The sequence below is a fragment of the Dama dama genome, chromosome 1 (assembly GCF_033118175.1).
Source record: "Dama dama isolate Ldn47 chromosome 1, ASM3311817v1, whole genome shotgun sequence".
Taxonomy (NCBI): Eukaryota; Metazoa; Chordata; class Mammalia; order Artiodactyla; family Cervidae; genus Dama; species Dama dama.
Genome location: NC_083681.1, coordinates 80,486,198 through 80,502,981, shown reverse-complemented (window position 1 = coordinate 80,502,981; position 16,784 = coordinate 80,486,198). Strand labels below are relative to the sequence as shown.

Genomic DNA, 16,784 nt, shown 5'->3' with positions numbered 1-16,784 from the left:
CTCCTTGGAAGGAAAGTTATGACCAACCAACCTAGATAGTATATTGAAAAGCAGAGACATTACTTTGCCAACAAAGGTCCATCTGGTCAAGGTTATGGTTTTTCCAGTGGTCATGTATGGATGTGAGATTTGGACTGTGAAGAAAGCTAAGCACTGAAGAATTGATGGTTTTGAACTGTGGTGTTGGAGAAGACTCTTGAGAGTCCCTTGGACTGCAAGGAGTTCCAACCAGTCCATCCTAAAGGAGATAAGTCCTGGGTGTTCATTGGAAGGACTGATGCTGAAGCTGAAACTCCAGTACTTTGGCCACCTCATGCGAAGAGCTGACTCATTGGAAAAGACCCCGATGCTGGAAGGGATTGGGGGCAGGAGGAGAAGGGGACGACAGAGGATGAGATGGCTGGATGGCATCACCGACTCGATGGGCATGAATTTGAGTAAACTTAGGAACCTGGTGATGGTCAGGGAGGCCTGGCGTGCTGCGATTCATGGGGTCGCAAAGAGTCGGACATGACTGAGCGACTGAGCTGAGCTGATTCTGAGGTTTTTTTTTTTGTTTTTTTTTTTTTTAGAGTTAGTATTTTTTTTTTTATTATTATTATTATTTTTTTCCAGTGGGTTTTGTCATACATTGATATGAATCAGCCATGGATTTACATGTATTCCCAATCCCGATCCCCCCTCCCACCTCCCTCTCCAAAAAGAATTCATTTGAACCAGTCCTAATGAGATGGATGAAGCTGGAGCCCATTATACAGAGTGAAGTAAGCCAGAAAGATAAAGAACATTACAGCATACTAACACATATATATGGAATTTAGAAAGGTGATAACAATAACCCTATATGCAAAACAGAAAAAGAGACACAGAAATACAGAACAGACTTTTGAACTTTGTGGGAGAATGTGAGGGTGGGATATTTCAAAAGAACAGCATGTATACTATCTATGGTGAAACAGATCACCAGCCCAGGTGATTCTGAGTTTTATATCATAAGAATAGACAATCCTAATTAAAATTAACCCAGATGCCTATTTTGGAGGCAGAAGGTGGAAACAGCGTATCTGTACCATACTTTGGTTGACTGTTGACTTGGTTTTTAGGTTTAGTGCATTAAAATATAGTAATATTCAGAGAAGATAATAAAGAAATAGTTTCCATTTACTATCTCTCTCTCCATTTGACCCCCTTCAAGAGAAACAAATGCTGATTTTGACCCAGCTCGTGCTTAGTAATCTGGTGGCTGCGTCCAGAGTGTTAGGGTTTCCTCACTGATTTCCTCTGCTGGAGCAAGTACTTACCTCAGTTATTTGGGGGAGGTGGGGTCTCATGATTGACAGCCCTACCAGGTGTGGGATGGACAAGTTATTTATAATACAAGAGTGACTCTGTTGCCAAAGAAGGAAAAAGGGAGATCTGGTCAGACAGACAAACACATTTGAAATGAAACTTTGAGGAAAGAGAGAGGAAGGTTTAAAGAAGATATTTTGATGAGAGAAAGACACCATTTTCACAATTTCCCATGACAGAGCAATGTGAGAAACACTCTGGAAAAAAAAAAAAAAAAAAACAGTCATTTTTAATGTGCTTAGATTTTGTGTGTGTGAGAGAGGCAGAGAGACAGAGACAGAGGTAGAAAGAGAAGTTAAATGGGATTGTCCCAGTTAATTTCACATTATGCAAGTGAGACTACATAATACAAAATTTAAAATAAAAAGCAGTATTTAGTATTACAGATAATTTAAACAAAAGAATTATTTTGCTCATCTATGAAATGGGGATAACATTATGTGAGGCACTGTATGTATATAAAAATAAGTAAGAGATCATAAAAAAGTGCTCAGAAGATTGTAAGTGATATTTTATTATTTTTATTATTAATATTCTTTTTTTATATAAAAGCATATTTATAGCAGTATTGACTGTAGGTTTTGTTGATTTTTAAATTTGATTTGCAAAGCAAATGCTATAACTTTCTTTTTTTATATATTAATTTTTTATTTTTGTAAATTAATTTATTTTAATTGGAGGCTAATTGCTTTACAATATGGTAGTGGCTTTTGCCATACATTCGCATGAATCAGCCATGGGTGCACAACATTCTTCAGGTTAATAAAAATTCCATCTTTTCATCTTTATAGGCATAAGACAATATCTGTTCCTAATTAAATTTTATAAAGTTTTAGTAGCCCAGGAAAAGAGGAATTCTTATTTATTGAATGTCCTGGAGAAATACTACTTCTTTATCATCAGTGTCTAGGAAAATATATGACTCTGTAGGAGTTTATTCACTAGAAATTTGTTAGCTCTATCTTAGGCTTCCCCAGTGGCTCAGCAGTAAGAATCCGCCTGCCCATGCAGGAGACATGGATTCGATCCAGGAGTCGGGAAGATCCCCTGAAGAAGGAAATGACAACCCACTGCAGAATTCTCACCTGGGAAATCCCATGGACAGAGGAGCCTGGCGGAATACAGTCCATGGAGTCACAAAGAGTCTGACATGACTTAGCGACTAAACAACAACAACAAATCTATCTTAGGGTATTTTGAAAGGAATGTGATAAAACATTAACTCTAAGACTCATTCTAGTCCTGCTCCAATATCAAGTTCATAAAGATTCCCTCAAAATGACCTTATTTTCTAAACTGTTATAAACCCAATTTTAAATATTTAGTATTACTTGAAAACAAGAGGGTCAAAGTTTGTTAAAATTTGTTTTACCTTCAGTACCATGAGATGCACTATTTCCATTCTTAATGAAGGATCCCCTCCATCTTTTTATTCATCTCCTATTTAACAGGTCTCAGTGAATACAGTGAAGTGAAAGTGATAATCACTCAGTCGTGTCTGACCCTCTGACCCCATGGACTGTAGCCCACCAGGCTCCTCTGTCCATGGGATTCTCCAGGCAAAAGTACTGGAGTGGGCTGCCGTTCCCTTCTCCAGGGGATCTTTCCAACCCAGGGATGGGACCTGTGTCTCCTGCATTGCCCGCAGACTTGTTATCGTTGAGTGACCAGGGAAGCTTCAGTGAATACAGAAAGCGTTAGTCGCTCAGTTGTGTCTGACTCTTTGTGATCCATGGACTGTAGCCCCCAGGCTCCTCTGTCCATGGAATTCTCCAGGCAAGAATACTGAAGTGGGTAGTCATGCCCTTCTCCAGAGGAACTTCCTGACCCAGAGATTGAATCCACATCTCCGGCATTGCAGGCAGATTCCTTAAAGTCTGACCACTAGGGAAGCCCACTTGCTGCTATATTGCCCCTATACTGAATATATTGAATATAGGCTGTGTTCAAATAAAGCGTAGGCAAGGTTCCTAGTGAAGTAACGTTGTTACCGTTCCTTTTCAAGGTGGCGTTAAATGTTTCCACCAGGTGGCAGCATCAGCTTATCAATCACAGTAAAAGTCTGTTCACATTTCCTTCATTATTTTTTAAGATTTTTTTTTTTTTTTTTGGATGTGGATCATTTTTAAAGTCTTTTTTGAGTTTGTTACTATACTGCTTCTGCTTTATGTTATTTTGGTTGTTTGGCCACAAAGCACAAGGGATCTTAGCTCCCCGACCAGGGATTGAACCTGCACCTCCTGCATCGGAAGGCAAAGTCTGGATACCGGATACCACTGGATACCAGAGAAGTCCCCTCTACTACTTTAATTTACAAAGGATTCCATAGGGTTTCCTTGTGTAGCTTGGAACTAGAGAAAATGGGGAGCCTATATCCAGTTAGAAACAAATATAAAATTATCAGAAAATAGATCTCATTGGACTGACTGAGGCTGTAATGCAGAATTTTAATTGCACTTTCCCTTAACTGTTCTTTCCCAAGGTACAGTACACTTTGGAGACAGGGCATCTTCAATAAGAACAAAGAGAAAATGATGCAAGTAATTCAGGGGACTTTCAGTTAGTTGACTAAGACTCTGTATGTGTCACAGTGGAGTCTTCCATACTTTCCTTTTGGAAGAAAGTAAAAAGTAAAATCAAATGATTACTGAAAATTTGGACGCATTCTATGTGTGAAGGTAAGGGAACAGATGAAAGCTAAGAATCTTGATTCCTTTTTACTTTAGTTCTTCTCTCCATCTTTAAAGAAGAGGGACCCCATTGAAATGTAAGTTGAACTTGTAAATCATTATCTGTCCCTTTTCCTACCTGAATTTTAGCAAGTTCAGGAGAACATAAATGAAGTAAATTGAAAATAAATTTTATATTTGATTCATGGCTATGATGGCATGATCCCCATCTTTGCTGGATGGTTGAGCAAGGTCTAAGAAGAGATAACCTAGGTAGAGAAAAGTTTAGGTTGTGCAATTGGCCCAAAATATTATAACATGAGTATAAAATGGATCAGAGATGTCTTAGCAGCAGGAAAAGGGGAAAATAAAAGCTCCGAATTCAATTCACATTCCAGTCTAAGTCACCTGGGTGATCTCCTTTCTCCTTGCTAAAAGAAGGTTATTGTGGGCTGTGCTGTTATTATCCTAAGTGCTCTGAACCCCAGAGTGACTTGTGTTCCTCCGCCTGTGTGGTCTCACCTGTTGGAGCCCCGTAGTCTATTCTAGGCATCAAGCCACATCGGAAAACTGAGAAATTAAAATGTCATGCAGGAGGCTTGGGCAGGGGCTTCCTTGGCTGCTCAATGGTAGAGAGTCCGCCTGCCAATGCAGGAGACACGGGTTTGATCTCTGACCTGGGAAGATCGAACATGCCGTGGATCAGCCTGGCGGGTGCTCACAACTACTGAGCTCGTGCTGGAGTCCGCACACTGCAACCGCCGAGCCCAAGGGCTGCAACTACGGAGGCCCGAGCACCCTCCGGCCTGAGCTCAACGACAGGAGAAGGACCACGATGAAAACCGGAGCACTGCAGCCAGAGAGGAGCCTCCGCTCCCGCGCCCAGGGCAAGACCCGCTCAGCCGAGAAGTCCCAGCACGGCCAAAAATAAACGCGTACGTAAAGAAGGCTTGAGCAGGTTTAGAAACCAAGACTCAGGAGAGGAGCTGATGAGCTTTCGGCAAAGGGCAAGTGGAAGACTGAGATGAAGTACCTGCGTGACCCTGGAGAAGGTGTAAACAAGCGGTGGGTGTGACGGGTGGATGGTTTGACGGCCCATCCTTTCTTTCTCTTTAATTTCCCTGAAGTGAAGAATATCATGCAAGCTGTATTATTGGGCCTCAGAGGTATAGCCTTGCTAAAGCTGAATAATAAATTAAAATAAAAAAGTGAAGGAAAAGTGCTTAGCATACGTGTGATGATGAACTCCAATATTCCTGGGCTAATAAAAATTTAAAGTATGAGTAGTTTTCTGAGCACTTACACATCAACCCTCTCATTCTAAGTGAGTAAGAGTCCCGAGAGATCAAGTTACAGGGTTTCAGCCACGTTGAATGAGGCAACTCAGGTTCAAGGAGATCAGCTGACTTAACCAAGACCACTCTTACAGTGCATGAAAAGAGAATACATAGAGGATATAGAGCTGGGCTAATTTAGGCTCTTTTCATGGTTTCTTCCCTGTACTGTTTCCATAAAGTGTGCTTAAACTCAGCATTCTATTATCCTATGGGCTTCCCACTAATGACCATTGGCTGTAACCTCAAAAAAATAGGAAGCCAAAATGCATTATTCTGTACTGCTATTGCAATGTACAACATTTGGTCTCTCTAAGATGAAAGGATTTATGAAGACCCAGGAAACACTGTAACAGTGTGAAAATAGAAAGAGTACAGTCTGTTTTGACATGTAATTACTCAAAGCCCACTTCTGCCAGTCACTAGTATAGGGAACATGGATTAAACTTTTGTTTTCCTCCTATGTAAAAGGAAATAATGATGTTTAGCTCTCGGGCTTGTTAAAGACAATATGTAAGGCAAAAAAGCCAATAATTAGTGTGCACTTAATAGGAGCTCAATAAGACTCTGTTAAAAGTTTGCATGCATTGACTCATTTAATCCTCACAACAATTTACAAGGTAGCTATTACTATTATTACTCCTACTTCACAGGTGAAGAAATGTAACTTCCTAGGGTCCGGGCACTTGCAGAAGATGCACTCAGGCTTAAATTGTAATCCCAAAGTGCACAGCACGTGGCCTGAGGCTGACCCGCTGCTCATTCTTCTCTGCTTGTTTCATTTCACTCTCCTACATCACTTCACTGGGTGTGTACCCACCTGGTGAACTCTGGAAAAGTTCACTGAAGTTGGAATTACTGGATACTTATTCTGGAATTTTCTCTGCTATCGGTTATGGGACTTTGAATTTCTAGGCTGTGGATTTCTCACCCATATACTGATGGATTCCTATGGAGCCTTGCAATATTATAGGTTCAAATCTGATCGTTTGCCCTGGTCTCTAGTTCACTTCTGTTTCCTTAGCCACAGCATGCAACTAAAAGTTGTATGCTCTCCTAGGGACTAGTTTATTTTTTCTGTGTCCCCTTTTTGAAGATATGTTTACCAAATTTCTCTGCTCTTCTCCAGGGGAATCCAGAGTCTGTCCCTGGCTAATGAAAGCGACACGAGGGTCACAGAGTTCATTTTCACAGGTTTGAATTTCAGTCCTCAATTGCAGGCCTGCCTTTTCCTGCTCTTTCTTAGTTTCTGCCTCAGCAGCCTAACAGGGAACTTGGGTATGATTATTCTGACACAGATGGATTCCCGCCTTCGTGGGCCCATGTACTTTTTCCCCAGTCACTTGTCTTTCGTGGACATGTCGTGAGCCCCAGGATGCTCTCTGACTTCTTTGTGAGGAGGAGAGCCATGTCTTTCCGGGGCTATGCTTGGCAACAGGGGTGCTTTGGGTTCTTCGCGGCCACGGAGGGTGTCCTCTGGTGTCCGTGGCCTATGACCGCTGTGTTGGCATCTGTAACCCCCTGCTGTGTTCCGTCGCCATGTCCCAGAGACTATGAGTCCAGCTGGTGGTGGGTCCCTATGTCATCGGCTTCGTGAACCCCATGATGCACACATGATGCTTTTCTCCTTCCTTTCTGCAGCCCCAATGTCATCCATCGCTTCCTCTGTGACTTGCCCCCTCTGCTTTCCCTTGTGCGTGCGGACACCAGTCTCAGCAAGTGGGTGGTTTTTGTCGTGGCTGGAGCTGCGGGCATCTTCAGTGGCCTGACTGTCCTGGACTCCTGCCTGACAGCCTCATCGCCATCCTGATGATCTGCTCTGCTGATGGGAGACATGAAGCCTCGTCTACGCTGTTCTGCACATCCGAGAGCCGTGTCTATTCTGTATGGCCCTCTTCTCTTTATGTGCAGTCTAGTGCCCGTGTCCCCCTGGGTCTCGACAAAGTGGTGTCCGTGGTTTACACTGCAGGCATCCCCATGTTGAACCCACTTACCCATAGCTTGAGGAATAAGGCGGTCAAAGATGTTATCCGCAGGGCCGTGTTGAAGAGGACATTTTCTAGGACATAAATTCTTATCTAGAAAGGAAGTTGCAGGAGAAAGCTAAAAGGATAGACTGTGTGGATTCCTAAGATTCCAGGCCTCTAGTAAGTATCTGGGAACACCATGGTACCCCTTTATCCATTCATCCATCCAATTATTCATTCATCTTGTCAATCAATGTGGATTCCTGAAACCTTGTATGTGATCTTTTCTGTATACTAAGCCAAAGTTATAGTTCAAACCCACAGCCCCTTTAATTTGGTTCCTTTCAGCCACCTCATAGTCCAATCATTTTCAGAAAAAGTTTATTATTTAATATCAGCTACTATTTTTAAAAAACACTCTGCATATATATTTTCTTTTTCTGTGGACTGCTTGGAATTGGACTTTTTAATTTATTTTAATTTATTTTTACATTTATTTTTATTAGTTGGAGGCTAATTACTTTACAATATTGTAGTGGTTTTTGTCATACATTGACATGAATCAGCCATGGAGTTACATGTATTCCCCATCCCAATCCCCCCTCCCACCTCCCTCTCTACCCGATCCCTCTGGGTCTTCCCAGTGCACCAGGCTCAAGAACTTGTCTCATGCACCCAACCTGGGCTGGTGATCTGTTTCACCCTAGATAATATACATGTTTTGATGCTGTTCCCTCGAAACATCTCACCCTCGCCTTCTCCCACAGAGTCCAAAAGTCTGTTCTGTACATCTGTGTCTCTTTTTCTGTTTTGCATATAGGGTTATCATTACCATCTTTCTAAATTCCATATATATGTGTTGTATACTGTAATGGTCTTTATCTTTCTGGCTTACTTCACTCTCTATAATGGGCTCCAGTTTCATCCATCTCATTAGAACTGATTCAAATGAATTCTTTTTAATGGCTGAGTAATATTCCATGGAGTATATGTACCACAACTACCTTATCCATTCGCCTGCTGATGGGCATCTAGGTTGCTTCCATGTCCTGGGTATTATAAACAGTGCTGTGATGAACATTGTGGTACATGTGTCTCTTTCAGATCTGGTTTCCTTGGTGTGTATCCCCAGGAGTGGGATTGCTGGGTCATATGGCAGTTTTATTTCCAGTTTTTTAAGAAATATCCACACTGTTCTCCATAGCGGCTGTACTAGTTTGCATTCCCACCAACAGTGTAAGAGGGTTCCCTTTTCTCCACACCCTCTTCAGCATTTATTGCTTTTAGACTTTTGGATAGCAGCCATCCTGACTGGCGTGTAATGGTACCTCATTGTGGTTTTGATTTGCATTTCTCTGATAATGAGTGATGTTGAGCATCTTTTCATGTGTTTGTTAGCCATCTGTATGTCTTCTTTGGAGAAATGCCTGTTTAGTTCTTTGGCCCATTTTTTGATTGGGTCATTTATTTCTCTGGAATTAAGCTGCTGGAGTTGCTTGCATATTTTTGAGATTAATCCTTTGTCTGTTGCTTCGTTTGCTATTATTTTCTCCCAATTTGAGGGCTGTCTTCTCACCTTACTTATAGCTTCCTTTGTTGTGCAAAAGCTTTTAAGTTTCATTAGGTCCCATTTGTTTATTTTTGCTTTTATTTCCAATATTCTGGGAGGTGGGTCATAGAGGATCCTGCTGTGATTTATGTCGGAGAGTGTTTTGCCTATGTTCTCCTCTAGGAGTTTTATAGTTTCTGGTCTTACATTTAGATCTTTAATCCATTTTGAGTTCATTTTTGTGTATGTTGTTAGAAAATGTTCTAGTTTCATTCTTTTACAAGTGGTTGACCAGTTTTCCAGCACCACTTGTTAAGAGGTTGTCTTTTTTCCATTGTATATCCTTGCTTCCTTTGTCGAAGATAAGGTGTCCATAGGTTTGTGGATTTATCTCTGGGGTTTCTATTCTGTTCCATTGATCTATATTTCTGTCTTTGTGCCAATACCATACTGTTTTGATGACTGTGGCTTTGTAATATAGTCTGAAGTCAGGGAGGTTGATTCCTCCTGTCCCATTCTTCTTTCTCAAGGTTACTTTGGCTAATCGAGGTTTTTTGTATTTCCATACAAATTGTGAAATTAATTGTTCTAGTTATATGAAACATACCATTTGTAGCTTGATAGGGATTGCATTGAATCTATAGATTGCTTTGGGTAGTATAGCCATTTTGACAATATTGATTCTTCCAATCCATGATCATGGTATGTTTCTCCATCTGTTTGTGTCCACTTTGATTTCTTTCTTCAGTGTTTTACAGTTTCCTATGTATAGGTCTTTTGTTTCTTTAGGTAGATATACTCCTAAGTATTTTATTCTTTTTGTTGCAATGGTGAATGGTATTGTCTCCTTAATTTCTCTTTCTGTTTTCTCATTGTTAGTGTATAGGAATGCAAGGGATTTCTCTGTGTTAATTTAATATCCTGCAACTTTACTATATTCATTGATTAGCTCTAGTAATTTTCTGGTAGAGTCTTTAGGGTTTTCTATGTAGAGGATCATGTCATCTGCAAACAGCGAGAGTTTCATTCCTTCTTTTCCTATCTGGATTCCTTTTACTTCTTTTTCTGCTCTGATTGCTGTGGCCAACACTTCCAAAACTATGTTGAATAGTAGTGGTGAGAGTGGACACCCTTGTCTTGTTCCTGATTTTAGGGGAAATACTTTCAATTTTTCACCATTGAGGGTAATGCTTGCTGTGGGTTTGTCATATATAGCTTTTATTATGTTGAGGTGTGTTCCTTCCAAGCCTGCTTTCTGGAGAGTTTTAATCATAAATGGGTGTTGAATTTTGTCAAAGGCTTTCTCTGCATCTATTGAGATAATCACATGGTTTTTATCTTTCAATTTGTTAATGTGGTGTATTACATTGATTGATTTGTGGATATTAAAGAATCCTTGTGTTCCTGGGATGAAGCCCACTTTGTCATGGTGTATGATCTTTTTAATATGTTGTTGGATTCTTGCTGATTTCTAGTGAGATTGAGCAACTTTGCAATATTTACAGGATATTTACATACTTTATTAAAGAATATGGAGGCATTCTGTACTTCATATGCACAAAGCATATGATTACAACAGCAAAATCCTGATAAGTTATTACTATGACTAAAGAGTATAGAGGATATAAAAGGCCTTGGGAATAAACCTACGCCAAATATGAAGGTAATATTAGAGAGTGCTATGGTTACGTAGTTCCTGAATATCTCACTTTTTTCAGGTTTATTGATATATAATTAACATAATATTGTATTAGTCCAAGGTATACAGCATAATGACTCAATATTTGTCTACATTGCAAAATGATTACCCCAATTAGCTTACCAGTCACCTAACAGAGTTCTGAATTTTATTTCTCATGATGTGAATGATTAAAATCTCCTCTCTCAGCATCTTGCAAATATAAAATACAGTATTGTTAGCTATAGCAACTATGCTTTATTTTACAGCCCCAGAACATATTTATCTTATAACTGAAAGTTTTAAACCTTTGACCTTAATACATTTTTAAATATTCTATGTTTAAAGGGTCAAGGTCAAGATTACAGACAATGAGAGATCTCAACACACTGTAAGAAAAACGAAAGTACTGTTAAGTCACTGCTGTGATTACATTTACTCAGGACTTAACAAAGAACTTCTGATATCCTAGTCATAAAATGTTTTATATGAATAAAAATATTTTTAAGTCTTGGGATTCAATAGTCTACTCTTTTGAGTTTAAAGTTCTAAAATCCATCCCTACTAAATCAGAAATGAGAAAAACAAAGTGAGAAAATTATACCCTAAGACATTGTATGACTTGTCAATGACCCAAAATCTCAACATAAAATAAAGATTGTCTATACCCAGCCCATGTGGTTACATCTTGCATACAGACTACTCTCAATCTGTAGTATAAATGGTGTTCCAGTTTATTTACCTGTAAGAAACTTCTTCCTTTCAAACGTCCTTCTGAATGATTATTTTACTTCCTTGTTTCTTAGGCTATAGAGAAGTGGGTTCAACATGGGAAACAGGGCTGTGTAGAACACAAAAACCACTTTATTAATATCCAGGGAGAAACTGGAACTTGGACGTACATAGATGAATGTCCCATAAATGCTGGAGACAGCAGTTAGGTGTGAAGAGCAGGTGGAGAAGGCTTTCCACCTCCCATCAGCAGAGCAGATACTCAGGACAGTGATGACAATTAAGTGTAGGAGACCAAGATGATCCGGCTATTGGGTACTCCTGGAGCTCCAGCCAAGATGAAAAGTAAAACTTCATTGACCCGTATGTCTGCACATTCCAGGGAGAGAACAGGAAGGAGGTCACAGAAGAAGTGAGTGATTTTTGGACCACAGTAAGGCAGGTGAAAGGTGAAAGTTGTATGGATCACGGTGCTTATAAGGCCCACGGTATAATGAGTTACCACCAGCTGCCCACAGACTCACTGAGACATAATGAGTGTATACAATAGGCCATATGCCAGTCATATGCCATGGAAGCCAGGAGGAAACACTCAGTCACTACACACTGACCAAAAGACCAGATCTGGGCCGCACAACCAAAGAAAGAGATGACTTTTGTCTCCACAAAGATGTCCGTTAACATCTTGGGACCAATGACAGAAGAGGAACAGACGTTCACAAGGGACAAGTGGCTGAGAAAAAAGTTCATGGGGCTGTGGAGTCGAGAATCCATCCAAATGAGAGTGATCATCCCCAAGTTTCCCAGAAAAGTGGCAACAGAGACCATGAGAAATATCACACAAAGAACAACCTGGATCTGGAAGCGATTTGTCAAGCCAATGACAACAAACTCAGTCACCAGAGTTTCATTTTCCATAATCCATTTCTCTGATCTAACCTGTAATGAGAAAGAGAGAGATCTTTCTTTGGAGTCAATTCATAATTGGGTTTCCTCATTTTAAAAATGAATGAATCTTTTACCTTTTTTACATTTACAGGGTAGATTGACAGACAGCACTCCTGACATCTCTGAGTGGTCACCCATCCACTTATTGTTTGCATGATATTAAGTCACTAAACCTCAGTTTCTTCTTGATTAAAACAGAAATTTTTGAAGAGAATCATAGATTTTTATGTATAGAAGTAGCTTTTGGAGACTATCTAAAGCAATTCCTTTAACTGTGCCAGATTACATTTCTAAAAATCCTTGCCTTTGAACCAAGGATATTTTAAGACACATTTCACAGATAAGGTATCATGGGCATTTGATGAATTCAGGCTGATAGTTCTCACTCTCACCCTAGATAAAGGCTGTAAGAAATATAACTTCCTTGCTAATTGCTTCAGATTCTGGGGAAAAAAAGTCAGTGTGTTGTCTAAAAGATAACTTCTGAAGTCTAAGAAGGAATGCAAGCTCAGACAAATGAAGTTGGTTTTCAAACAGAGTTCAAAGTCCTCAGCAGTGTCTACTTTGTGATGCCTTCTCCAAAACACCAATATTCCTCATATTATTAATGAGCATACTGACTACTTTATCAAACTCCATTCTCTTTTCAGCCTATGAGAGAGACTAGTTCTTAAACATTCAATAGGTGCTGTAATCAATTGTGAGTGATCAGAACCTGGGAGAGAAAAATAATATCTTAAGCAGGAAAAGGACACACCTAGGCATTTATCCCCCTAAAAACTGATGTTGACAGAAAAACCTGGTCATCTGTATCCATAGAAACATTATTCATAATGGCCAAACACTTGAAATAACAAAAACAGTTGAACAAACTGTGGTATATCCATACCACAGAATATTATTCAGTAATAAAGAAGAGCAAAACATGATACTTGCAACAATCTGGCTGAGTGTCAAGAGCAGATTTGTTAAAAAAAAAAAAAAAAAAAACAATCTCAAAAGGTCATGTACTCTATGATTCCATTTATAAAACATACTCAGATGGCAGAATTTTAGAGATGGAGAAGAGGTTGCCTGGGATTAAGAATGTTGGGGAGGAGGGTGGTGGTGTTATTATAAAAGGATAACACACAGGAGATCTTTGTGGAGATGGAATAGTTTTGTATCCTGATTGTGCTGGTGGTTAAACAAATCTACATGAGTGCTAAAACAATACAGAGCTACACACATAACATGCCAATTTCCTTTTCCTGCTGTTCTGTGTTGTCTAGAGCAATGAACTGGGGTCAAACTGAGGGAAACACACAGGAGAATTCTCTGTGCTATCTTTGAAGCTTTTTGTGAATATTTATTTCAAAATAAAAAGGCTTTAGAAAAAAATGAATAGAAAGTTAGAGGAAGGGGAAGTGAATATAGTCCCAAAAAGAAAAAGAAAAACTGAAGAAGGGAGATACATATCTTGGACATGGAGATAATCATGGTGATTCCAGCAAAACAATCACACAGAAATATTAAGTGGAGTGTGTGCAGGAGATGTGTTGGCAGAAAACGAATGCCATTGCTCCCTGATAAGACATCTTTAAAAATATTGTGCTTAACAGGAAGTTAATGAAATAAAAGCAACAGACCTCCTGTGGTCTCAGAGGCAACGGAGCTCAGTAAAAAAAGACCTGGAGGGGTGGGATTTCAGATTAGTCAAAAAAATCATACCTAAGTAGTGAAATGTTTCAAGAATTCAGTATTTTGTAGACACAGAGCTCATTTCAGGTCATTTATACTCATGTTTGCTTTCACTCAAAGAGGGAAACAAATCATTTTAAGTGTCAAAATAAGTTAAGGTCACAAGAAAATTCTGTGAAGATGCAACTAGAATATGCTCATCTATGATCTCAACCAACTCAAATTATTATGTGAAAACAACAGTTTCTGACTGTCAAAATGCATAGCACTTTATTTTTTCCAGTCTTGCCCAAATAAAATATTCCAGTTCAGAAAATTCATGATCTTTGGACATGAGTAGCATAAGTTCAAGTTAGCTGATTCAGAGGTTTGTTTTCTACATGTAATATTCCAGTATATGTAATGTGAAGACATTAAGACCCAGAAAAACCAACCAAGGTCTCATCATTCTAACATTCTTGAGACCATATGTCTTAAAGCACATTCAGCATCTCTATGCCAAATACAAAATTCAAACAAAATGTATGTTCAAGTTAGGTCATTTAAATCAAAAGACAAAGATGAAACATTCTATTTCTACCAAAATATCCCTCATAATAAGCTTAAATACAATGCTTTCCTATGCTTTTAAACTCATCTTCCATGTCTGGCTTCCTGATAGCAATTTGGCAAATTTCATTAAAAAAAGAGAAAAGAAAAGAAAAAAGCCCTACTGTGACAACCTAGAGGGGTGGAATGGGGTGGGAGGAAGGTTCAGAAGGGAGGGGACATATGTATACCTATGGCTGATTCATGTTGATGTATGACAGAAAGCAACAGAACATTGCAAAGCAATTATCCTCCAATTAAAAAGAAATAAATTAAAACAGACATGATGAAAACTATTTAGTTATGTCAAAATGAATTATGAAATTAACATTCCCTCATATGAAAATGAATTACTCTACAAATGTAGACCTGCCATTTTTCTCTCAGCTTCTTCATGTTGACTAGGAGGATAGATAATATACTGATACCATCTTGAAACTTGGACCTTCTTAACAGTACTTTAGTGAATTCATTGACTCAATTCTGTACAACCTTCACCAGAGCATTTTCTAAAGAGCTGTTGTATAAATTAGCAATAACTCCCACAAGGAAATGGAAGTTCAGGAGATGAGGCCTATAGAGAAGAAATTAAAGTTATTTTATAAGAAAATAATTTTGGGACTTTGAATCAAAGGTACTTGCACAAATTAAAACTACATCTCCATTTGGAACCATCTGCCCCCTTTGAAATTCCAATTCTGAACCTTCAACTATCACATAATTATCACCGGCCTTTGACATTGTGCAGTTTGAGAATGTAAGATAAAGTCCTGCTTCAGAGAGATTACAATCAGAAGGGGAGTCTGGGTCCACAGCAGCACTAGGGACCCCAAAACTGTGTCATGAGGTAAACTAGAAGAGTGGGATCATTGTAACTGAAGTTTTGGAAATAGTCTCTTGGACATAAGCAATCTCAGAAGGTGGCAAAGGTATCGGTAAGTAAAAATAAGGTGGACTGATGGTATCTATGCAGCAGTTGAGTGCTAAAATTTGGACAACACCTTTGAAAGACAAAATTAGTACACACTGTATGTATGAAAATTTCAAAAATAAGAAAAATAGGGTTGGACTCAAACTTCAAAACATTTTAACATTAGGTAAAAAATTCTTACTCTAAGCAATGAAGAATCTTTCAAGGTATTACAGAAAACAGATAATATCTATTCAAATAAACGTTGCCCCAGGACGTTCATCTTGTCACGAGAGATGCATACTAGGCATCCTTCAAGAGAACACACTGGTCATCGCAAACACCCTCTTCCAACAACACAAGAAGAAACTCTACATATGGACATCACCAGATGGTCAATACCAAAATTAGACTGATTATATTCTTTGCAGCCAAAGATGGAGAGGCTCTAAACAGTCAGCAAAAACAAGACTGGGACTGTGGCTTAGATCAAGAACTCATTATTGCCAAATACAGACTTAAATTGAAGAAAGTAGAGAAAACCACTAGACCATTCAGGTATGACTTAAATCAAATCCCTTATGATTATACAGTGGAAGTGAGAAATAGATTTAAAAGACCACATCTGATAGACAGAGTGCCTGAAGAACTGTAGATAGAAGTTTGTGACGCTATACAGGAGACAGGGAGCAAGACCATCCTCAAGAAAAAGAAATGCAAAAAAGCAAAATGGCTGTCTGAGGAGGCCTTACAAATAGCTGTGAAAAGAAGAGAAGCGAAAGGCAAAGGAGAAAAAGAAAGATATTCCCATTTGAATGCAGAGCTCCAAAGAATAGCAAGGAGAGATAAGAAAGCTTTCTTCAGTGATCAGTGCAAAGAAATAGAGGAAAAAACTACAATGGGGAAGACTAGAGATCTCGTCAAGAAAATTAGAGATACCACGGGAATATTTTATGCAAAGATGGGCTCAGTAAAGGACAGAAATGGTATAGGCCTCAGAGAAGCATAAAATATTAAGAAGAGGTGGCAAGAATACAGAGAAGAACTGTACAAAAAAGATCTTCATGACCCAGATAATCACGATGGTGTGATCACTCACCTAGAGCTAGGCATCCTGAAATGTGAAGTTAAATGGGCCTTAGGAAGCATCACTACAAACAATGCTAGTGGACATGGTGGAATTCCAGTTGAGCTATTTCAAATCCTAAAAGATGATGCTGTGAAAGTGTTGCACTCAATATGCCAGCAAATTTGGAAAACTCAGCAGGGGCCACAGGATTGGAAAAGGTCAGTTTCATTCCAACCCCAAAGAATGGCAATGCCAAAGAATGCTCAAGTTACTGCACAGTTGCACTCATCTCACATGCTAGTAAAGTAAT

The 16,784-nt window shown here is 39.2% G+C and overlaps 2 pseudogenes; one reads left to right on the top strand and one right to left on the bottom strand.

Annotated features, from left to right (window-relative positions):
- Positions 1-6,633: 6,633 nt before the first annotated feature.
- On the top strand, positions 6,634-7,423 carry LOC133072882 (olfactory receptor 5G9-like; annotated as a pseudogene).
- Positions 7,424-11,329: 3,906 nt separating this feature from the next.
- LOC133072787 (olfactory receptor 5G25-like) lies at positions 11,330-12,197 on the bottom strand (annotated as a pseudogene).
- Between the last annotated feature and the right edge of the window lie 4,587 nt (positions 12,198-16,784).